The sequence below is a fragment of the Daphnia pulicaria genome, chromosome 4, assembly GCF_021234035.1.
Source record: "Daphnia pulicaria isolate SC F1-1A chromosome 4, SC_F0-13Bv2, whole genome shotgun sequence".
Taxonomy (NCBI): domain Eukaryota; kingdom Metazoa; phylum Arthropoda; class Branchiopoda; order Diplostraca; family Daphniidae; genus Daphnia; species Daphnia pulicaria.
This window is the reverse complement of record NC_060916.1, coordinates 6,420,096-6,441,100: the sequence shown is the minus strand read 5'-3', so window position 1 is coordinate 6,441,100 and position 21,005 is coordinate 6,420,096. Positions and strand designations below refer to the sequence as shown.

General features: G+C 39.6%; 34 non-coding genes across 34 annotated transcripts; 13 read left to right on the top strand and 21 right to left on the bottom strand.

Moving 5' to 3' along the window:
- Positions 1-42: 42 nt before the first annotated feature.
- Trnaw-cca lies at positions 43-114 on the bottom strand. Its single transcript has one exon. It is a non-coding gene; the product is annotated as a tRNA-Trp (tRNA).
- Positions 115-1,042: 928 nt separating this feature from the next.
- Trnaw-cca lies at positions 1,043-1,114 on the bottom strand. The gene has a single exon. It is a non-coding gene; the product is annotated as a tRNA-Trp (tRNA).
- Positions 1,115-2,043: 929 nt separating this feature from the next.
- On the bottom strand, positions 2,044-2,115 carry Trnaw-cca. The gene has a single exon. It is a non-coding gene; the product is annotated as a tRNA-Trp (tRNA).
- A 282-nt stretch (positions 2,116-2,397) lies between these two features.
- Trnag-gcc lies at positions 2,398-2,468 on the top strand. Its single transcript has one exon. It is a non-coding gene; the product is annotated as a tRNA-Gly (tRNA).
- Positions 2,469-3,044: 576 nt separating this feature from the next.
- On the bottom strand, positions 3,045-3,116 carry Trnaw-cca. The gene has a single exon. It is a non-coding gene; the product is annotated as a tRNA-Trp (tRNA).
- Positions 3,117-3,398: 282 nt separating this feature from the next.
- Positions 3,399-3,469, top strand: Trnag-gcc. Its single transcript has one exon. It is a non-coding gene; the product is annotated as a tRNA-Gly (tRNA).
- Positions 3,470-4,045: 576 nt separating this feature from the next.
- Trnaw-cca lies at positions 4,046-4,117 on the bottom strand. Its single transcript has one exon. It is a non-coding gene; the product is annotated as a tRNA-Trp (tRNA).
- A 282-nt stretch (positions 4,118-4,399) lies between these two features.
- On the top strand, positions 4,400-4,470 carry Trnag-gcc. The gene has a single exon. It is a non-coding gene; the product is annotated as a tRNA-Gly (tRNA).
- A 576-nt stretch (positions 4,471-5,046) lies between these two features.
- Positions 5,047-5,118, bottom strand: Trnaw-cca. The gene has a single exon. It is a non-coding gene; the product is annotated as a tRNA-Trp (tRNA).
- A 929-nt stretch (positions 5,119-6,047) lies between these two features.
- Trnaw-cca lies at positions 6,048-6,119 on the bottom strand. Its single transcript has one exon. It is a non-coding gene; the product is annotated as a tRNA-Trp (tRNA).
- Positions 6,120-6,401: 282 nt separating this feature from the next.
- Positions 6,402-6,472, top strand: Trnag-gcc. Its single transcript has one exon. It is a non-coding gene; the product is annotated as a tRNA-Gly (tRNA).
- A 576-nt stretch (positions 6,473-7,048) lies between these two features.
- Trnaw-cca lies at positions 7,049-7,120 on the bottom strand. Its single transcript has one exon. It is a non-coding gene; the product is annotated as a tRNA-Trp (tRNA).
- A 930-nt stretch (positions 7,121-8,050) lies between these two features.
- Trnaw-cca lies at positions 8,051-8,122 on the bottom strand. The gene has a single exon. It is a non-coding gene; the product is annotated as a tRNA-Trp (tRNA).
- Positions 8,123-9,051: 929 nt separating this feature from the next.
- On the bottom strand, positions 9,052-9,123 carry Trnaw-cca. Its single transcript has one exon. It is a non-coding gene; the product is annotated as a tRNA-Trp (tRNA).
- Positions 9,124-9,405: 282 nt separating this feature from the next.
- Positions 9,406-9,476, top strand: Trnag-gcc. Its single transcript has one exon. It is a non-coding gene; the product is annotated as a tRNA-Gly (tRNA).
- A 577-nt stretch (positions 9,477-10,053) lies between these two features.
- Positions 10,054-10,125, bottom strand: Trnaw-cca. The gene has a single exon. It is a non-coding gene; the product is annotated as a tRNA-Trp (tRNA).
- Positions 10,126-11,054: 929 nt separating this feature from the next.
- Positions 11,055-11,126, bottom strand: Trnaw-cca. The gene has a single exon. It is a non-coding gene; the product is annotated as a tRNA-Trp (tRNA).
- A 929-nt stretch (positions 11,127-12,055) lies between these two features.
- Trnaw-cca lies at positions 12,056-12,127 on the bottom strand. Its single transcript has one exon. It is a non-coding gene; the product is annotated as a tRNA-Trp (tRNA).
- Positions 12,128-13,056: 929 nt separating this feature from the next.
- Trnaw-cca lies at positions 13,057-13,128 on the bottom strand. The gene has a single exon. It is a non-coding gene; the product is annotated as a tRNA-Trp (tRNA).
- Positions 13,129-13,410: 282 nt separating this feature from the next.
- On the top strand, positions 13,411-13,481 carry Trnag-gcc. Its single transcript has one exon. It is a non-coding gene; the product is annotated as a tRNA-Gly (tRNA).
- A 576-nt stretch (positions 13,482-14,057) lies between these two features.
- On the bottom strand, positions 14,058-14,129 carry Trnaw-cca. Its single transcript has one exon. It is a non-coding gene; the product is annotated as a tRNA-Trp (tRNA).
- Positions 14,130-14,411: 282 nt separating this feature from the next.
- Positions 14,412-14,482, top strand: Trnag-gcc. The gene has a single exon. It is a non-coding gene; the product is annotated as a tRNA-Gly (tRNA).
- Positions 14,483-15,058: 576 nt separating this feature from the next.
- Positions 15,059-15,130, bottom strand: Trnaw-cca. Its single transcript has one exon. It is a non-coding gene; the product is annotated as a tRNA-Trp (tRNA).
- Positions 15,131-15,412: 282 nt separating this feature from the next.
- On the top strand, positions 15,413-15,483 carry Trnag-gcc. The gene has a single exon. It is a non-coding gene; the product is annotated as a tRNA-Gly (tRNA).
- Positions 15,484-16,059: 576 nt separating this feature from the next.
- On the bottom strand, positions 16,060-16,131 carry Trnaw-cca. The gene has a single exon. It is a non-coding gene; the product is annotated as a tRNA-Trp (tRNA).
- A 282-nt stretch (positions 16,132-16,413) lies between these two features.
- Positions 16,414-16,484, top strand: Trnag-gcc. The gene has a single exon. It is a non-coding gene; the product is annotated as a tRNA-Gly (tRNA).
- Positions 16,485-17,060: 576 nt separating this feature from the next.
- Positions 17,061-17,132, bottom strand: Trnaw-cca. Its single transcript has one exon. It is a non-coding gene; the product is annotated as a tRNA-Trp (tRNA).
- Positions 17,133-17,414: 282 nt separating this feature from the next.
- Positions 17,415-17,485, top strand: Trnag-gcc. The gene has a single exon. It is a non-coding gene; the product is annotated as a tRNA-Gly (tRNA).
- Positions 17,486-18,061: 576 nt separating this feature from the next.
- Trnaw-cca lies at positions 18,062-18,133 on the bottom strand. Its single transcript has one exon. It is a non-coding gene; the product is annotated as a tRNA-Trp (tRNA).
- A 282-nt stretch (positions 18,134-18,415) lies between these two features.
- Positions 18,416-18,486, top strand: Trnag-gcc. Its single transcript has one exon. It is a non-coding gene; the product is annotated as a tRNA-Gly (tRNA).
- Positions 18,487-19,063: 577 nt separating this feature from the next.
- Trnaw-cca lies at positions 19,064-19,135 on the bottom strand. The gene has a single exon. It is a non-coding gene; the product is annotated as a tRNA-Trp (tRNA).
- Positions 19,136-19,417: 282 nt separating this feature from the next.
- Positions 19,418-19,488, top strand: Trnag-gcc. The gene has a single exon. It is a non-coding gene; the product is annotated as a tRNA-Gly (tRNA).
- A 576-nt stretch (positions 19,489-20,064) lies between these two features.
- Trnaw-cca lies at positions 20,065-20,136 on the bottom strand. Its single transcript has one exon. It is a non-coding gene; the product is annotated as a tRNA-Trp (tRNA).
- Positions 20,137-20,418: 282 nt separating this feature from the next.
- Positions 20,419-20,489, top strand: Trnag-gcc. Its single transcript has one exon. It is a non-coding gene; the product is annotated as a tRNA-Gly (tRNA).
- The last annotated feature ends 516 nt before the right edge of the window (positions 20,490-21,005 follow it).

Below are 21,005 nucleotides of genomic sequence, written 5' to 3'. Positions count from 1 at the left end.
TTTTAAAAGCCTAAACATACCTTCAGAAGAAATATTTTTGCTTGATCTCGACGTGATTTGAACACGCAACCTCCTGATCTGGAGTCAGGCGCGCTACCGTTGCGCCACGAAATCTTGATTTTCGATGTAATTACTATCGTTATATTTTGGGAACTACGGTGTCTTTTATAAAGGAATAGATTCTGATGGTAAGATTGATTATCACACGAACACATTTAGTCTTTTGAAAGAGTCAGTCAGATTAGTCAGGTTATTTTTTTATATTTCCTTGGATCTTTTGATCGCCACAAGCCTTGATTTCCGTAATGAAAGCTAACAAGCTTAGGCATGATAGTCGGCTACAATAGATGGGTTGTCGTGTTGCAATTTGTATCAAGAAGTATACGTGTAGGGCAAGCATCGATGGTTTAGTGGTAGAATGCTCGCCTGCCACGTGGGCGGCCCGGGTTCGATTCCCGGTCGATGCATTTTAATCACCATAGCCCAAGACAGATTGGTAGAATCTACTCTATTGAGTTTAGTTTGCTGATATTCTTGCGCAGTACGTATAAGGACGGTACTTAGTGGTTAGTGGTGGTTGAAGCAATCTCTTTAAGCGGACTCTTTTTTGTTTGCCAGATTGGTTTAGATTACTTAATCTTCCTTTGATCATACCAATTGGCGAATAAACCATTTGTAGGACAGAGAGGTACAAGTTATATCCATCGCCAGACTCTGTGTTTGTATCGTGGAAACCCAAGATAGTTATCGGTTCAAACTCGTCGTGTTCCAACTGCTGTGGTAATCGACATTCAGACGCAAATGTTCCCCCTTTTGTAAACTCACTCTGTTCTATGCTCTCCCATTCCAAAAACTGTAGTCCCGTGTAGATCTAAAGTCACATTTTGATAAAAAGAAAAAAAAAAGCTGACTAAGATTCAAATTGAATTAGGATACATGTGTGTTGAGATAACAAGATATAGAAACAATGGTGATTAATGTTATTTGAACGTTGTATCTGTTTTAAAAGCCTAAACATACCTTCAGAAGAAATAATTTTGCTTGATCTCGACGTGATTTGAACACGCAACCTCCTGATCTGGAGTCAGGCGCGCTACCGTTGCGCCACGAAATCTTAATTTTCGATGTAATTACTATCGTTATATTTTGGGAACTACGGTGTCTTTTATAAAGGAATAGATTCTGATGGTAAGATTGATTATCACACGAACACATTTAGTCTTTTGAAAGAGTCAGTCAGATTAGTCAGGTTATTTTTTTATATTTCCTTGGATCTTTTGATCGCCACAAGCCTTGATTTCCGTAATGAAAGCTAACAAGCTTAGGCATGATAGTCGGCTACAATAGATGGGTTGTCGTCGTGCAATTTGTATCAAGAAGTATACGTGAGGGGCAAGCATCGATGGTTCAGTGGTAGAATGCTCGCCTGCCACGCGGGCGGCCCGGGTTTGATTCGCGGTCGATGCATTTTAATCACCATAGCCCAATACAGATTGGTAGAATCTACTCTATTGAGTTTAGTTGGCTGATATTCTTGCGCAGTACGTATAAGGACGGTACTTAGTGGTTAGTGGTGGTTGAAGCAATCTCTTTAAGCGGACTCTTTTTTGTTTGCCAGATTGGTTTAGATTACTTAATCTTCCTTTGATCATACCAATTGGCGAATAAACCATTTGTAGGACAGAGAGGTACAAGTTATATCCATCGCCAGACTCTGTGTTTGTATCGTGGAAACCCAAGATAGTTATCGGTTCAAACTCGTCGTGTTCCAACTGCTGTGGTAATCGACATTCAGACGCAAAGGTTCCCCCTTTTGTAAACTCACTTGGTTCTATGCTCTCCCATTCCAAAAACTGTAGTCCCGTGTAGATCTAAAGTCACATTTTGATAAAAAGAAAAAAAAACAGCTGACTAAGATTCAAATTGAATTAGGATACATGTGTGTTGAGATAACAAGATATAGAAACAATGGTGATTAATGTTATTTGAACATTGTATCCGTTTTAAAAGCCTAAACATACCTTCAGAAGAAATATTTTTGCTTGATCTCGACGTGATTTGAACACGCAACCTCCTGATCTGGAGTCAGGCGCGCTACCGTTGCGCCACGAAATCTTGATTTTCGATGTAATTACTATCGTTATACTTTGAGAACTACGGTGTCTTTTATAAAGGAATAGATTCTGATGGTAAGATTGATTATCACACGAACACATTTAGTCTTTTGAAAGAGTCAGTCAGATTAGTCAGGTTATTTTTTTATATTTCCTTGGATCTTTTGATCGCCACAAGCCTTGATTTCCGTAATGAAAGCTAACAAGCTTAGGCATGATAGTCGGCTACAATAGATGGGTTGTCGTCGTGCAATTTGTATCAAGAAGTATACGTGTGGGGCAAGCATCGATGGTTCAGTGGTAGAATGCTCGCCTGCCACGCGGGCGGCCCGGGTTCGATTCCCGGTCGATGCATTTAAATCACCATAGCCCAAGACAGATTGGTAGAATCTACTCTATTGAGTTTAGTTTGCTGATATTCTTGCACAGTACGTATAAGGACGGTACTTAGTGGTTAGTGGTGGTTGAAGCAATCTCTTTAAGCGGACTCTTTTTTGTTTGCCAGATTGGTTTAGATTACTTAATCTTCCTTTGATCATACCAATTGGCGAATAAACCATTTGTAGGACAGAGAGGTACAAGTTATATCCATCGCCAGACTCTGTGTTTGTATCGTGGAAACCCAAGATAGTTATCGGTTCAAACTCGTCGTGTTCCAACTGCTGTGGTAATCGACATTCAGACGCAAATGTTCCCCCTTTTGTAAACTCACTTGGTTCTATGCTCTCCCATTCCAAAAACTGTAGTCCCGTGTAGATCTAAAGTCACATTTTGATAAAAAGAAAAAAAAACAGCTGACTAAGATTCAAATTGAATTAGGATACATGTGTGTTGAGATAACAAGATATAGAAACAATGGTGATTAATGTTATTTGAACATTGTATCCGTTTCAAAAGCCTAAACATACCTTCAGAAGAAATATTTTTGCTTGATCTCGACGTGATTTGAACACGCAACCTCCTGATCTGGAGTCAGGCGCGCTACCGTTGCGCCACGAAATCTTGATTTTCGATGTAATTACTATCGTTATATTTTGGGAACTACGGTGTCTTTTATAAAGGAATAGATTCTGATGGTAAGATTGATTATCACACGAACACATTTAGTCTTTTGAAAGAGTCAGTAAGATTAATCAGGTTATTTTTTTATATTTCCTTGGATCTTTTGATCGCCACAAGCCTTGATTTCCGTAATGAAAGCTAACAAGCTTAGGCATGATAGTCGGCTACAATAGATGGGTTGTCGTCGTGCAATTTGTATCAAGAAGTATACGTGTGGGGCAAGCATCGATGGTTCAGTGGTAGAATGCTCGCCTGCCACGCGGGCGGCCCGGGTTCGATTCCCGGTCGATGCATTTTAATCACCATAGTCCAAGACAGATTGGTAGAATCTACTCTATTGAGTTTAGTTTGCTGATATTCTTGCGCAGTACGTATAAGGACGGTACTTAGTGGTTAGTGGTGGTTGAAGCAATCTCTTTAAGCGGACTCTTTTTTGTTTGCCAGATTGGTTTAGATTACTTAATCTTCCTTTGATCATACCAATTGGCGAATAAACCATTTGTAGGACAGAGAGGTACAAGTTATATCCATCGCCAGACTCTGTGTTTGTATCGTGGAAACCCAAGATAGTTATCGGTTCAAACTCGTCGTGTTCCAACTGCTGTGGTAATCGACATTCAGACGCAAATGTTCCCCCTTTTGTAAACTCACTTGGTTCTATGCTCTCCCATTCCAAAAACTGTAGTCCCGTGTGGATCTAAAGTCACATTTTGATAAAAAGAAAAAAAAACAGCTGACTAAGATTCAAATTGAATTAGGATACATGTGTGTTGAGATAACAAGATATAGAAACAATGGTGATTAATGTTATTTGAACATTGTATCCGTTTTAAAAGCCTAAACATACCTTCAGAAGAAATATTTTTGCTTGATCTCGACGTGATTTGAACACGCAACCTCCTGATCTGGAGTCAGGCGCGCTACCGTTGCGCCACGAAATCTCGATTTTCGATGTAATTACTATCGTTATATTTTGGGAACTACGGTGTCTTTTATAAAGGAATAGATTCTGATGGTAAGATTGATTATCACACGAACACATTTAGTCTTTTGAAAGAGTCAGTAAGATTAATCAGGTTATTTTTTTATATTTCCTTGGATCTTTTGATCGCCACAAGCCTTGATTTCCGTAATGAAAGCTAACAAGCTTAGGCATGATAGTCGGCTACAATAGATGGGTTGTCGTCGTGCAATTTGTATCAAGAAGTATACGTGTGGGGCAAGCATCGATGGTTCAGTGGTAGAATGCTCGCCTGCCACGCGGGCGGCCCGGGTTCGATTCCCGGTCGATGCATTTTAATCACCATAGTCCAAGACAGATTGGTAGAATCTACTCTATTGAGTTTAGTTTGCTGATATTCTTGCGCAGTACGTATAAGGACGGTACTTAGTGGTTAGTGGTGGTTGAAGCAATCTCTTTAAGCGGACTCTTTTTTGTTTGCCAGATTGGTTTAGATTACTTAATCTTCCTTTGATCATACCAATTGGCGAATAAACCATTTGTAGGACAGAGAGGTACAAGTTATATCCATCGCCAGACTCTGTGTTTGTATCGTGGAAACCCAAGATAGTTATCGGTTCAAACTCGTCGTGTTTCAACTGCTGTGGTAATCGACATTCAGACGCAAATGTTCCCCCTTTTGTAAACTCACTTGGTTCTATGCTCTTTCATTCCAAACACTGTAGTCCCGTGTAGATCTAAAGTCACATTTTGATAAAAAGAAAAAAAAACAGCTGACTAAGATTCAAATTGAATTAGGATACATGTGTGTTGAGATAACAAGATATAGAAACAATGGTGATTAATGTTATTTGAACATTGTATCCGTTTTAAAAGAATAAACATACCTTCAGAAGAAATATTTTTGCTTGATCTCGACGTGATTTGAACACGCAACCTCCTGATCTGGAGTCAGGCGCGCTACCGTTGCGCCACGAAATCTTGATTTTCGATGTAATTACTATCGTTATATTTTGGGAACTACGGTGTCTTTTATAAAGGAATAGATTCTGATGGTAAGATTGATTATCACACGAACACATTTAGTCTTTTGAAAGAGTCAGTCAGATTAGTCAGGTTATTTTTTTATATTTCCTTGGATCTTTTGATCGCCACAAGCCTTGATTTCCGTAATGAAAGCTAACAAGCTTAGGCATGATAGTCGGCTACAATAGATGGGTTGTCGTCGTGCAATTTGTATCAAGAAGTATACGTGAGGGGCAAGCATCGATGGTTCAGTGGTAGAATGCTCGCCTGCCACGCGGGCGGCCCGGGTTTGATTCGCGGTCGATGCATTTTAATCACCATAGCCCAAGACAGATTGGTAGAATCTACTCTATTGAGTTTAGTTGGCTGATATTCTTGCGCAGTACGTATAAGGACGGTACTTAGTGGTTAGTGGTGGTTGAAGCAATCTCTTTAAGCGGACTCTTTTTTGTTTGCCAGATTGGTTTAGATTACTTAATCTTCCTTTGATCATACCAATTGGCGAATAAACCATTTGTAGGACAGAGAGGTACAAGTTATATCCATCGCCAGACTCTGTGTTTGTATCGTGGAAACCCAAGATAGTTATCGGTTCAAACTCGTCGTGTTCCAACTGCTGTGGTAATCGACATTCAGACGCAAATGTTCCCCCTTTTGTAAACTCACTTGGTTCTATGCTCTCCCATTCCAAAAACTGTAGTCCCGTGTGGATCTAAAGTCACATTTTGATAAAAAGAAAAAAAAACAGCTGACTAAGATTCAAATTGAATTAGGATACATGTGTGTTGAGATAACAAGATATAGAAACAATGGTGATTAATGTTATTTGAACATTGTATCCGTTTTAAAAGCCTAAACATACCTTAAGAAGAAATATTTTTGCTTGATCTCGACGTGATTTGAACACGCAACCTCCTGATCTGGAGTCAGGCGCGCTACCGTTGCGCCACGAAATCTCGATTTTCGATGTAATTACTATCGTTATATTTTGGGAACTACGGTGTCTTTTATAAAGGAATAGATTCTGATGGTAAGATTGATTATCACACGAACACATTTAGTCTTTTGAAAGAGTCAGTCAGATTAGTCAGGTTATTTTTTTATATTTCCTTGGATCTTTTGATCGCCACAAGCCTTGATTTCCGTAATGAAAGCTAACAAGCTTAGGCATGATAGTCGGCTACAATAGATGGGTTGTCGTCGTGCAATTTGTATCAAGAAGTATACGTGTGGGGCAAGCATCGATGGTTCAGTGGTAGAATGCTCGCCTGCCACGCGGGCAGCCCGGGTTCGATTCCCGGTCGATGCATTTAAATCACCATAGCCCAAGACAGATTGGTAGAATCTACTCTATTGAGTTTAGTTTGCTGATATTCTTGCACAGTACGTATAAGGACGGTACTTAGTGGTTAGTGGTGGTTGAAGCAATCTCTTTAAGCGGACTCTTTTTTGTTTGCCAGATTGGTTTAGATTACTTAATCTTCCTTTGATCATACCAATTGGCGAATAAACCATTTGTAGGACAGAGAGGTACAAGTTATATCCATCGCCAGACTCTGTGTTTGTATCGTGGAAACCCAAGATAGTTATCGGTTCAAACTCGTCGTGTTCCAACTGCTGTGGTAATCGACATTCAGACGCAAATGTTCCCCCTTTTGTAAACTCACTTGGTTCTATGCTCTCCCATTCCAAAAACTGTAGTCCCGTGTAGATCTAAAGTCACATTTTGATAAAAAGAAAAAAAAACAGCTGACTAAGATTCAAATTGAATTAGGATACATGTGTGTTGAGATAACAAGATATAGAAACAATGGTGATTAATGTTATTTGAACATTGTATCCGTTTTAAAAGCCTAAACATACCTTCAGAAGAAATATTTTTGCTTGATCTCGACGTGATTTGAACACGCAACCTCCTGATCTGGAGTCAGGCGCGCTACCGTTGCGCCACGAAATCTTGATTTTCCATGTAATTACTATCGTTATATTTTGGGAACTACGGTGTCTTTTATAAAGGAATAGATTCTGATGGTAAGATTGATTATCACACGAACACATTTAGTCTTTTGAAAGAGTCAGTCAGATTAGTCAGGTTATTTTTTTATATTTCCTTGGATCTTTTGATCGCCACAAGCCTTGATTTCCGTAATGAAAGCTAACAAGCTTAGGCATGATAGTCGGCTACAATAGATGGGTTGTCGTCGTGCAATTTGTATCAAGAAGTATACGTGAGGGGCAAGCATCGATGGTTCAGTGGTAGAATGCTCGCTTGCCACGCGGGCGGCTCGGGTTTAATTCCCGGTCGATGCATTTAAATCACCATAGCCCAAGACAGATTGGTAGAATCTACTCTATTGAGTTTAGTTTGCTGATATTCTTGCGCAGTACGTATAAGGACGGTACTTAGTGGTTAGTGGTGGTTGAAGCAATCTCTTTAAGCGGACTCTTTTTTGTTTGCCAGATTGGTTTAGATTACTTAATCTTCCTTTGATCATACCAATTGGCGAATAAACCATTTGTAGGACAGAGAGGTACAAGTTATATCCATCGCCAGACTCTGTGTTTGTATCGTGGAAACCCAAGATAGTTATCGGTTCAAACTCGTCGTGTTCCAACTGCTGTGGTAATCGACATTCAGACGCAAATGTTCCCCCTTTTGTAAACTCACTTGGTTCTATGCTCTTTCATTCCAAACACTGTAGTCCCGTGTAGATCTAAAGTCACATTTTGATAAAAAGAAAAAAAAAACAGCTGACTAAGATTCAAATTGAATTAGGATACATGTGTGTTGAGATAACAAGATATAGAAACAATGGTGATTAATGTTATTTGAACATTGTATCCGTTTTAAAAGAATAAACATACCTTCAGAAGAAATATTTTTGCTTGATCTCGACGTGATTTGAACACGCAACCTCCTGATCTGGAGTCAGGCGCGCTACCGTTGCGCCACGAAATCTTGATTTTCCATGTAATTACTATCGTTATATTTTGGGAACTACGGTGTCTTTTATAAAGGAATAGATTCTGATGGTAAGATTGATTATCACACGAACACATTTAGTCTTTTGAAAGAGTCAGTCAGATTAGTCAGGTTATTTTTTTATATTTCCTTGGATCTTTTGATCGCCACAAGCCTTGATTTCCGTAATGAAAGCTAACAAGCTTAGGCATGATAGTCGGCTACAATAGATGGGTTGTCGTCGTGCAATTTGTATCAAGAAGTATACGTGAGGGGCAAGCATCGATGGTTCAGTGGTAGAATGCTCGCCTGCCACGCGGGCGGCCCGGGTTAGATTCGCGGTCGATGAATTTTAATCACCATAGCCCAAGACAGATTGGTAGAATCTACTCTATTGAGTTTAGTTGGCTGATATTCTTGCGCAGTACGTATAAGGACGGTACTTAGTGGTTAGTGGTGGTTGAAGCAATCTCTTTAAGCGGACTCTTTTTTGTTTGCCAGATTGGTTTAGATTACTTAATCTTCCTTTGATCATACCAATTGGCGAATAAACCATTTGTAGGACAGAGAGGTACAAGTTATATCCATCGCCAGACTCTGTGTTTGTATCGTGGAAACCCAAGATAGTTATCGGTTCAAACTCGTCGTGTTCCAACTGCTGTGGTAATCGACATTCAGACGCAAATGTTCCCCCTTTTGTAAACTCACTTGGTTCTATGCTCTCCCATTCCAAAAACTGTAGTCCCGTGTAGATCTAAAGTCACATTTTGATAAAAAGAAAAAAAAACAGCTGACTAAGATTCAAATTGAATTAGGATACATGTGTGTTGAGATAACAAGATATAGAAACAATGGTGATTAATGTTATTTGAACATTGTATCCGTTTTAAAAGCCTAAACATACCTTCAGAAGAAATATTTTTGCTTGATCTCGACGTGATTTGAACACGCAACCTCCTGATCTGGAGTCAGGCGCGCTACCGTTGCGCCACGAAATCTTGATTTTCCATGTAATTACTATCGTTATATTTTGGGAACTACGGTGTCTTTTATAAAGGAATAGATTCTGATGGTAAGATTGATTATCACACGAACACATTTAGTCTTTTGAAAGAGTCAGTCAGATTAGTCAGGTTATTTTTTTATATTTCCTTGGATCTTTTGATCGCCACAAGCCTTGATTTCCGTAATGAAAGCTAACAAGCTTAGGCATGATAGTCGGCTACAATAGATGGGTTGTCGTCGTGCAATTTGTATCAAGAAGTATACGTGTGGGGCAAGCATCGATGGTTCAGTGGTAGAATGCTCGCCTGCCACGCGGGCGGCCCGGGTTCGATTCCCGGTCGATGCATTTTAATCACCATAGTCCAAGACAGATTGGTAGAATCTACTCTATTGAGTTTAGTTTGCTGATATTCTTGCGCAGTACGTATAAGGACCGTACTTAGTGGTTAGTGGTGGTTGAAGCAATCTCTTTAAGCGGACTCTTTTTTGTTTGCCAGATTGGTTTAGATTACTTAATCTTCCTTTGATCATACCAATTGGCGAATAAACCATTTGTAGGACAGAGAGGTACAAGTTATATCCATCGCCAGACTCTGTGTTTGTATCGTGGAAACCCAAGATAGTTATCGGTTCAAACTCGTCGTGTTCCAACTGCTGTGGTAATCGACATTCAGACGCAAATGTTCCCCCTTTTGTAAACTCACTTGGTTCTATGCTCTTTCATTCCAAACACTGTAGTCCCGTGTAGATCTAAAGTCACATTTTGATAAAAAGAAAAAAAAAACAGCTGACTAAGATTCAAATTGAATTAGGATACATGTGTGTTGAGATAACAAGATATAGAAACAATGGTGATTAATGTTATTTGAACATTGTATCCGTTTTAAAAGAATAAACATACCTTCAGAAGAAATATTTTTGCTTGATCTCGACGTGATTTGAACACGCAACCTCCTGATCTGGAGTCAGGCGCGCTACCGTTGCGCCACGAAATCTTGATTTGCGATGTAATTACTATCGTTATATTTTGGGAACTACGGTGTCTTTTATAAAGGAATAGATTCTGATGGTAAGATTGATTATCACACGAACACATTTAGTCTTTTGAAAGAGTCAGTCAGATTAGTCAGGTTATTTTTTTATATTTCCTTGGATCTTTTGATCGCCACAAGCCTTGATTTCCGTAATGAAAGCTAACAAGCTTAGGCATGATAGTCGGCTACAATAGATGGGTTGTCGTCGTGCAATTTGTATCAAGAAGTATACGTGAGGGGCAAGCATCGATGGTTCAGTGGTAGAATGCTCGCCTGCCACGCGGGCGGCCCGGGTTTGATTCGCGGTCGATGCATTTTAATCACCATAGCCCAAGACAGATTGGTAGAATCTACTCTATTGAGTTTAGTTTGCTGATATTCTTGCGCAGTACGTATAAGGACGGTACTTAGTGGTTAGTGGTGGTTGAAGCAATCTCTTTAAGCGGACTCTTTTTTGTTTGCCAGATTGGTTTAGATTACTTAATCTTCCTTTGATCATACCAATTGGCGAATAAACCATTTGTAGGACAGAGAGGTACAAGTTATATCCATCGCCAGACTCTGTGTTTGTATCGTGGAAACCCAAGATAGTTATCGGTTCAAACTCGTCGTGTTCCAACTGCTGTGGTAATCGACATTCAGACGCAAATGTTCCCCCTTTTGTAAACTCACTTGGTTCTATGCTCTCCCATTCCAAAAACTGTAGTCCCGTGTAGATCTAAAGTCACATTTTGATAAAAAGAAAAAAAAACAGCTGACTAAGATTCAAATTGAATTAGGATACATGTGTGTTGAGATAACAAGATATAGAAACAATGGTGATTAATGTTATTTGAACATTGTATCCGTTTTAAAAGCCTAAACATACCTTCAGAAGAAATATTTTTGCTTGATCTCGACGTGATTTGAACACGCAACCTCCTGATCTGGAGTCAGGCGCGCTACCGTTGCGCCACGAAATCTTGATTTTCGATGTAATTACTATCGTTATATTTTGGGAACTACGGTGTCTTTTATAAAGGAATAGATTCTGATGGTAAGATTGATTATCACACGAACACATTTAGTCTTTTGAAAGAGTCAGTCAGATTAGTCAGGTTATTTTTTTATATTTCCTTGGATCTTTTGATCGCCACAAGCCTTGATTTCCGTAATGAAAGCTAACAAGCTTAGGCATGATAGTCGGCTACAATAGATGGGTTGTCGTCGTGCAATTTGTATCAAGAAGTATACGTGTGGGGCAAGCATCGATGGTTCAGTGGTAGAATGCTCGCCTGCCACGCGGGCGGCCCGGGTTTGATTCGCGGTCGATGCATTTTAATCACCATAGTCCAAGACAGATTGGTAGAATCTACTCTATTGAGTTTAGTTTGCTGATATTCTTGCGCAGTACGTATAAGGACCGTACTTAGTGGTTAGTGGTGGTTGAAGCAATCTCTTTAAGCGGACTCTTTTTTGTTTGCCAGATTGGTTTAGATTACTTAATCTTCCTTTGATCATACCAATTGGCGAATAAACCATTTGTAGGACAGAGAGGTACAAGTTATATCCATCGCCAGACTCTGTGTTTGTATCGTGGAAACCCAAGATAGTTATCGGTTCAAACTCGTCGTGTTCCAACTGCTGTGGTAATCGACATTCAGACGCAAATGTTCCCCCTTTTGTAAACTCACTTGGTTCTATGCTCTCCCATTCCAAAAACTGTAGTCCCGTGTAGATCTAAAGTCACATTTTGATAAAAAGAAAAAAAAACAGCTGACTAAGATTCAAATTGAATTAGGATACATGTGTGTTGAGATAACAAGATATAGAAACAATGGTGATTAATGTTATTTGAACATTGTATCCGTTTTAAAAGCCTAAACATACCTTCAGAAGAAATATTTTTGCTTGATCTCGACGTGATTTGAACACGCAACCTCCTGATCTGGAGTCAGGCGCGCTACCGTTGCGCCACGAAATCTTGATTTTCGATGTAATTACTATCGTTATATTTTGGGAACTACGGTGTCTTTTATAAAGGAATAGATTCTGATGGTAAGATTGATTATCACACGAACACATTTAGTCTTTTGAAAGAGTCAGTCAGATTAATCAGGTTATTTTTTTATATTTCCTTGGATCTTTTGATCGCCACAAGCCTTGATTTCCGTAATGAAAGCTAACAAGCTTAGGCATGATAGTCGGCTACAATAGATGGGTTGTCGTCGTGCAATTTGTATCAAGAAGTATACGTGTGGGGCAAGTATCGATGGTTCAGTGGTAGAATGCTCGCCTGCCACGCGGGCGGCCCGGGTTCGATTCGCGGTCGATGCATTTTAATCACCATAGTCCAAGACAGATTGGTATTATCTACTCTATTGAGTTTAGTTTGCTGATATTCTTGCGCAGTACGTATAAGGACCGTACTTAGTGGTTAGTGGTGGTTGAAGCAATCTCTTTAAGCGGACTCTTTTTTGTTTGCCAGATTGGTTTAGATTACTTAATCTTCCTTTGATCATACCAATTGGCGAATAAACCATTTGTAGGACAGAGAGGTACAAGTTATATCCATCGCCAGACTATGTGTTTGTATCGTGGAAACCCAAGATAGTTATCGGTTCAAACTCGTCGTGTTCCAACTGCTGTGGTAATCGACATTCAGACGCAAATGTTCCCCCTTTTGTAAACTCACTTGGTTCTATGCTCTCCCATTCCAAAAACTGTAGTCCCGTGTGGATCTAAAGTCACATTTTGATAAAAAGAAAAAAAAACAGCTGACTAAGATTCAAATTGAATTAGGATACATGTGTGTTGAGATAACAAGATATAGAAACAATGGTGATTAATGTTATTTGAACATTGTATCCGTTTTAAAAGCCTAAACATACCTTCAGAAGAAATATTTTTGCTTGATCTCGACGTGATTTGAACACGCAACCTCCTGATCTGGAGTCAGGCGCGCTACCGTTGCGCCACGAAATCTTGATTTTCGATGTAATTACTATCGTTATATTTTGGGAACTACGGTGTCTTTTATAAAGGAATAGATTCTGATGGTAAGATTGATTATCACACGAACACATTTAGTCTTTTGAAAGAGTCAGTCAGATTAGTCAGGTTATTTTTTTATATTTCCTTGGATCTTTTGATCGCCACAAGCCTTGATTTCCGTAATGAAAGCTAACAAGCTTAGGCATGATAGTCGGCTACAATAGATGGGTTGTCGTCGTGCAATTTGTATCAAGAAGTATACGTGTGGGGCAGGCATCGATGGTTCAGTGGTAGAATGCTCGCCTGCCACGCGGGCGGCCCGGGTTCGATTCCCGGTCGATGCATTTAAATCACCATAGCCCAAGACAGATTGGTAGAATCTACTCTATTGAGTTTAGTTTGCTGATATTCTTGCACAGTACGTATAAGGACTGTACTTAGTGGTTAGTGGTGGTTGAAGCAATCTCTTTAAGCGGACTCTTTTTTGTTTGCCAGATTGGTTTAGATTACTTAATCTTCCTTTGATCATACCAATTGGCGAATAAACCATTTGTAGGACAGAGAGGTACAAGTTATATCCATCGCCAGACTCTGTGTTTGTATCGTGGAAACCCAAGATAGTTATCGGTTCAAACTCGTCGTGTTCCAACTGCTGTGGTAATCGACATTAAGACGCAAATGTTCCCCCTTTTGTAAACTCACTTGGTTCTATGCTCTCCCATTCCAAAAACTGTAGTCCCGTGTAGATCTACAGTCACATTTTGATAAAAAGAAAAAAAAACAGCTGACTAAGATTCAAATTGAATTAGGATACATGTGTGTTGAGATAACAAGATATAGAAACAATGGTGATTAATGTTATTTGAACATTGTATCCGTTTTAAAAGCCTAAACATACCTTCAGAAGAAATATTTTTGCTTGATCTCGACGTGATTTGAACACGCAACCTCCTGATCTGGAGTCAGGCGCGCTACCGTTGCGCCACGAAATCTTGATTTTCGATGTAATTACTATCGTTATATTTTGGGAACTACGGTGTCTTTTATAAAGGAATAGATTCTGATGGTAAGATTGATTATCACACGAACACATTTAGTCTTTTGAAAGAGTCAGTCAGATTAGTCAGGTTATTTTTTTATATTTCCTTGGATCTTTTGATCGCCACAAGCCTTGATTTCCGTAATGAAAGCTAACAAGCTAAGGCATGATAGTCGGCTACAATAGATGGGTTGTCGTCGTGCAATTTGTATCAAGAAGTATACGTGTGGGGCAAGCATCGATGGTTCAGTGGTAGAATGCTCGCCTGCCACGCGGGCGGCCCGGGTTCGATTCCCGGTCGATGCATTTAAATCACCATAGCCCAAGACAGATTGGTAGAATCTACTCTATTGAGTTTAGTTTGCTGATATTCTTGCACAGTACGTATAAGGACTGTACTTAGTGGTTAGTGGTGGTTGAAGCAATCTCTTTAAGCGGACTCTTTTTTGTTTGCCAGATTGGTTTAGATTACTTAATCTTCCTTTGATCATACCAATTGGCGAATAAACCATTTGTAGGACAGAGAGGTACAAGTTATATCCATCGCCAGACTCTGTGTTTGTATCGTGGAAACCCAAGATAGTTATCGGTTCAAACTCGTCGTGTTCCAACTGCTGTGGTAATCGACATTCAGACGCAAATGTTCCCCCTTTTGTAAACTCACTTGGTTCTATGCTCTCCCATTCCAAAAACTGTAGTCCCGTGTAGATCTAAAGTCACATTTTGATAAAAAGAAAAAAAAACAGCTGACTAAGATTCAAATTGAATTAGGATACATGTGTGTTGAGATAACAAGATATAGAAACAATGGTGATTAATGTTATTTGAACATTGTATCCGTTTTAAAAGCCTAAACATACCTTCAGAAGAAATATTTTTGCTTGATCTCGACGTGATTTGAACACGCAACCTCCTGATCTGGAGTCAGGCGCGCTACCGTTGCGCCACGAAATCTTGATTTTCGATGTAATTACTATCGTTATATTTTGGGAACTACGGTGTCTTTTATAAAGGAATAGATTCTGATGGTAAGATTGATTATCACACGAACACATTTAGTCTTTTGAAAGAGTCAGTCAGATTAGTCAGGTTATTTTTTTATATTTCCTTGGATCTTTTGATCGCCACAAGCCTTGATTTCCGTAATGAAAGCTAACAAGCTAAGGCATGATAGTCGGCTACAATAGATGGGTTGTCGTCGTGCAATTTGTATCAAGAAGTATACGTGTGGGGCAAGCATCGATGGTTCAGTGGTAGAATGCTCGCCTGCCACGCGGGCGGCCCGGGTTCGATTCCCGGTCGATGCATTTAAATCACCATAGCCCAAGACAGATTGGTAGAATCTACTCTATTGAGTTTAGTTGGCTGATATTCTTGCGCAGTACGTATAAGGACGGTACTTAGTGGTTAGTGGTGGTTGAAGCAATCTCTTTAAGCGGACTCTTTTTTGTTTGCCAGATTGGTTTAGATTACTTAATCTTCCTTTGATCATACCAATTGGCGAATAAACCATTTGTAGGACAGAGAGGTACAAGTTATATCCATCGCCAGACTCTGTGTTTGTATCGTGGAAACCCAAGATAGTTATCGGTTCAAACTCGTCGTGTTCCAACTGCTGTGGTAATCGACATTCAGACGCAAATGTTCCCCCTTTTGTAAACTCACTTGGTTCTATGCTCTCCCATTCCAAAAACTGTAGTCCCGTGTAGATCTAAAGTCACATTTTGATAAAAAGAAAAAAAAACAGCTGACTAAGATTCAAATTGAATTAGGATACATGTGTGTTGAGATAACAAGATATAGAAACAATGGTGATTAATGTTATTTGAACATTGTATCCGTTTTAAAAGCCTAAACATACCTTCAGAAGAAATATTTTTGCTTGATCTCGACGTGATTTGAACACGCAACCTCCTGATCTGGAGTCAGGCGCGCTACCGTTGCGCCACGAAATCTTGATTTTCGATGTAATTACTATCGTTATATTTTGGGAACTACGGTGTCTTTTATAAAGGAATAGATTCTGATGGTAAGATTGATTATCACACGAACACATTTAGTCTTTTGAAAGAGTCAGTCAGATTAATCAGGTTATTTTTTTATATTTCCTTGGATCTTTTGATCGCCACAAGCCTTGATTTCCGTAATGAAAGCTAACAAGCTTAGGCATGATAGTCGGCTACAATAGATGGGTTGTCGTCGTGCAATTTGTATCAAGAAGTATACGTGTGGGGCAAGCATCGATGGTTCAGTGGTAGAATGCTCGCCTGCCACGCGGGCGGCCCGGGTTCGATTCCCGGTCGATGCATTTTAATCACCATAGTCCAAGACAGATTGGTAGAATCTACTCTATTGAGTTTAGTTTGCTGATATTCTTGCGCAGTACGTATAAGGACGGTACTTAGTGGTTAGTGGTGGTTGAAGCAATCTCTTTAAGCGGACTCTTTTTTGTTTGCCAGATTGGTTTAGATTACTTAATCTTCCTTTGATCATACCAATTGGCGAATAAACCATTTGTAGGACAGAGAGGTACAAGTTATATCCATCGCCAGACTCTGTGTTTGTATCGTGGAAACCCAAGATAGTTATCGGTTCAAACTCGTCGTGTTCCAACTGCTGTGGTAATCGACATTCAGACGCAAATGTTCCCCCTTTTGTAAACTCACTTGGTTCTATGCTCTCCCATTCCAAAAACTGTAGTCCCGTGTAGATCTAAAGTCACATTTTGATAAAAAGAAAAAAAAACAGCTGACTAAGATTCAAATTGAATTAGGATACATGTGTGTTGAGATAACAAGATATAGAAACAATGGTGATTAATGTTATTTGAACATTGTATCCGTTTTAAAAGCCTAAACATACCTTCAGAAGAAATATTTTTGTTTGATCTCGACGTGATTTGAACACGCAACCTCCTGATCTGGAGTCATGCGCGCTACCGTTGCGCCACGAAATCTCGATTTTCGATGTAATTACTATCGTTATATTTTGGGAACTACGGTGTCTTTTATAAAGGAATAGATTCTGATGGTAAGATTGATTATCACACGAACACATTTAGTCTTTTGAAAGAGTCAGTCAGATTAGTCAGGTTATTTTTTTATATTTCCTTGGATCTTTTGATCGCCACAAGCCTTGATTTCCGTAATGAAAGCTAACAAGCTTAGGCATGATAGTCGGCTACAATAGATGGGTTGTCGTCGTGCAATTTGTATCAAGAAGTATACGTGAGGGGCAAGCATCGATGGTTCAGTGGTAGAATGCTTGCCTGCCACGCGGGCGGCCCGGGTTCGATTCCCGGTCGATGCATTTTAATCACCATTGCCCAAGACAGATTGGTAGAATCTACTCTATTGAGTTTAGTTTGCTGATATTCTTGCGCAGTACGTATAAGGACGGTACTTAGTGGTTAGTGGTGGTTGAAGCAATCTCTTTAAGCGGACTCTTTTTTGTTTGCCAGATTGGTTTAGATTACTTAATCTTCCTTTGATCATACCAATTGGCGAATAAACCATTTGTAGGACAGAGAGGTACAAGTTATATCCATCGCCAGACTCTGTGTTTGTATCGTGGAAACCCAAGATAGTTATCGGTTCAAACTCGTCGTGTTCCAACTGCTGTGGTAATCGACATTCAGACGCAAATGTTCCCCCTTTTGTAAACTCACTTGGTTCTATGCTCTCCCATTCCAAAAACTGTAGTCCCGTGTAGATCTAAAGTCACATTTTGATAAAAAGAAAAAAAAACAGCTGACTAAGATTCAAATTGAATTAGGATACATGTGTGTTGAGATAACAAGATATAGAAACAATGGTGATTAATGTTATTTGAACATTGTATCCGTTTTAAAAGCCTAAACATACCTTCAGAAGAAATATTTTTGCTTGATCTCGACGTGATTTGAACACGCAACCTCCTGATCTGGAGTCAGGCGCGCTACCGTTGCGCCACGAAATCTTGATTTTCGATGTAATTACTATCGTTATATTTTGGGAACTACGGTGTCTTTTATAAAGGAATAGATTCTGATGGTAAGATTGATTATCACACGAACACATTTAGTCTTTTGAAAGAGTCAGTCAGATTAGTCAGGTTATTTTTTTATATTTCCTTGGATCTTTTGATCGCCACAAGCCTTGATTTCCGTAATGAAAGCTAACAAGCTTAGGCATGATAGTCGGCTACAATAGATGGGTTGTCGTCGTGCAATTTGTATCAAGAAGTATACGTGAGGGGCAAGCATCGATGGTTCAGTGGTAGAATGCTCGCCTGCCACGCGGGCGGCCCGGGTTCGATTCCCGGTCGATGCATTTTAATCACCATTGCCCAAGACAGATTGGTAGAATCTACTCTATTGAGTTTAGTTTGCTGATATTCTTGCGCAGTACGTATAAGGACGGTACTTAGTGGTTAGTGGTGGTTGAAGCAATCTCTTTAAGCGGACTCTTTTTTGTTTGCCAGATTGGTTTAGATTACTTAATCTTCCTTTGATCATACCAATTGGCGAATAAACCATTTGTAGGACAGAGAGGTACAAGTTATATCCATCGCCAGACTCTGTGTTTGTATCGTGGAAACCCAAGATAGTTATCGGTTCAAACTCGTCGTGTTCCAACTGCTGTGGTAATCGACATTCAGACGCAAATGTTCCCCCTTTTGTAAACTCACTTGGTTCTATGCTCTCCCATTCCAAACACTGTAGTCCCGTGTAGATCTAAAGTCACATTTTGATAAAAAGAAAAAAAAAACAGCTGACTAAGATTCAAATTGAATTAGGATACATGTGTGTTGAGATAACAAGATATAGAAACAATGGTGATTAATGTTATTTGAACATTGTATCCGTTTTAAAAGCCTAAACATACCTTCAGAAGAAATATTTTTGCTTGATCTCGACGTGATTTGAACACGCAACCTCCTGATCTGGAGTCAGGCGCGCTACCGTTGCGCCACGAAATCTTGATTTTCGATGTAATTACTATCGTTATATTTTGGGAACTACGGTGTCTTTTATAAAGGAATAGATTATGATGGTAAGATTGATTATCACACGAACACATTTAGTCTTTTGAAAGAGTCAGTCAGATTAGTCAGGTTATTTTTTTATATTTCCTTGGATCTTTTGATCGCCACAAGCCTTGATTTCCGTAATGAAAGCTAACAAGCTTAGGCATGATAGTCGGCTACAATAGATGGGTTGTCGTCGTGCAATTTGTATCAAGAAGTATACGTGTGGGGCAGGCATCGATGGTTCAGTGGTAGAATGCTCGCCTGCCACGCGGGCGGCCCGGGTTCGATTCCCGGTCGATGCATTTAAATCACCATAGCCCAAGACAGATTGGTAGAATCTACTCTATTGAGTTTAGTTTGCTGATATTCTTGCACAGTACGTATAAGGACTGTACTTAGTGGTTAGTGGTGGTTGAAGCAATCTCTTTAAGCGGACTCTTTTTTGTTTGCCAGATTGGTTTAGATTACTTAATCTTCCTTTGATCATACCAATTGGCGAATAAACCATTTGTAGGACAGAGAGGTACAAGTTATATCCATCGCCAGACTCTGTGTTTGTATCGTGGAAACCCAAGATAGTTATCGGTTCAAACTCGTCGTGTTCCAACTGCTGTGGTAATCGACATTAAGACGCAAATGTTCCCCCTTTTGTAAACTCACTTGGTTCTATGCTCTCCCATTCCAAAAACTGTAGTCCCGTGTAGATCTACAGTCACATTTTGATAAAAAGAAAAAAAAACAGCTGACTAAGATTCAAATTGAATTAGGATACATGTGTGTTGAGATAACAAGATATAGAAACAATGGTGATTAATGTTATTTGAACATTGTATCCGTTTTAAAAGCCTAAACATACCTTCAGAAGAAATATTTTTGCTTGATCTCGACGTGATTTGAACACGCAACCTCCTGATCTGGAGTCAGGCGCGCTACCGTTGCGCCACGAAATCTTGATTTTCGATGTAATTACTATCGTTATATTTTGGGAACTACGGTGTCTTTTATAAAGGAATAGATTCTGATGGTAAGATTGATTATCACACGAACACATTTAGTCTTTTGAAAGAGTCAGTCAGATTAGTCAGGTTATTTTTTTATATTTCCTTGGATCTTTTGATCGCCACAAGCCTTGATTTCCGTAATGAAAGCTAACAAGCTAAGGCATGATAGTCGGCTACAATAGATGGGTTGTCGTCGTGCAATTTGTATCAAGAAGTATACGTGTGGGGCAAGCATCGATGGTTCAGTGGTAGAATGCTCGCCTGCCACGCGGGCGGCCCGGGTTCGATTCCCGGTCGATGCATTTAAATCACCATAGCCCAAGACAGATTGGTAGAATCTACTCTATTGAGTTTAGTTTGCTGATATTCTTGCACAGTACGTATAAGGACTGTACTTAGTGGTTAGTGGTGGTTGAAGCAATCTCTTTAAGCGGACTCTTTTTTGTTTGCCAGATTGGTTTAGATTACTTAATCTTCCTTTGATCATACCAATTGGCGAATAAACCATTTGTAGGACAGAGAGGTACAAGTTATATCCATCGCCAGACTCTGTGTTTGTATCGTGGAAACCCAAGATAGTTATCGGTTCAAACTCGTCGTGTTCCAACTGCTGTGGTAATCGACATTCAGACGCAAATGTTCCCCCTTTTGTAAACTCACTTGGTTCTATGCTCTCCCATTCCAAAAACTGTAGTCCCGTGTAGATCTAAAGTCACATTTTGATAAAAAGAAAAAAAAACAGCTGACTAAGATTCAAATTGAATTAGGATACATGTGTGTTGAGATAACAAGATATAGAAACAATGGTGATTAATGTT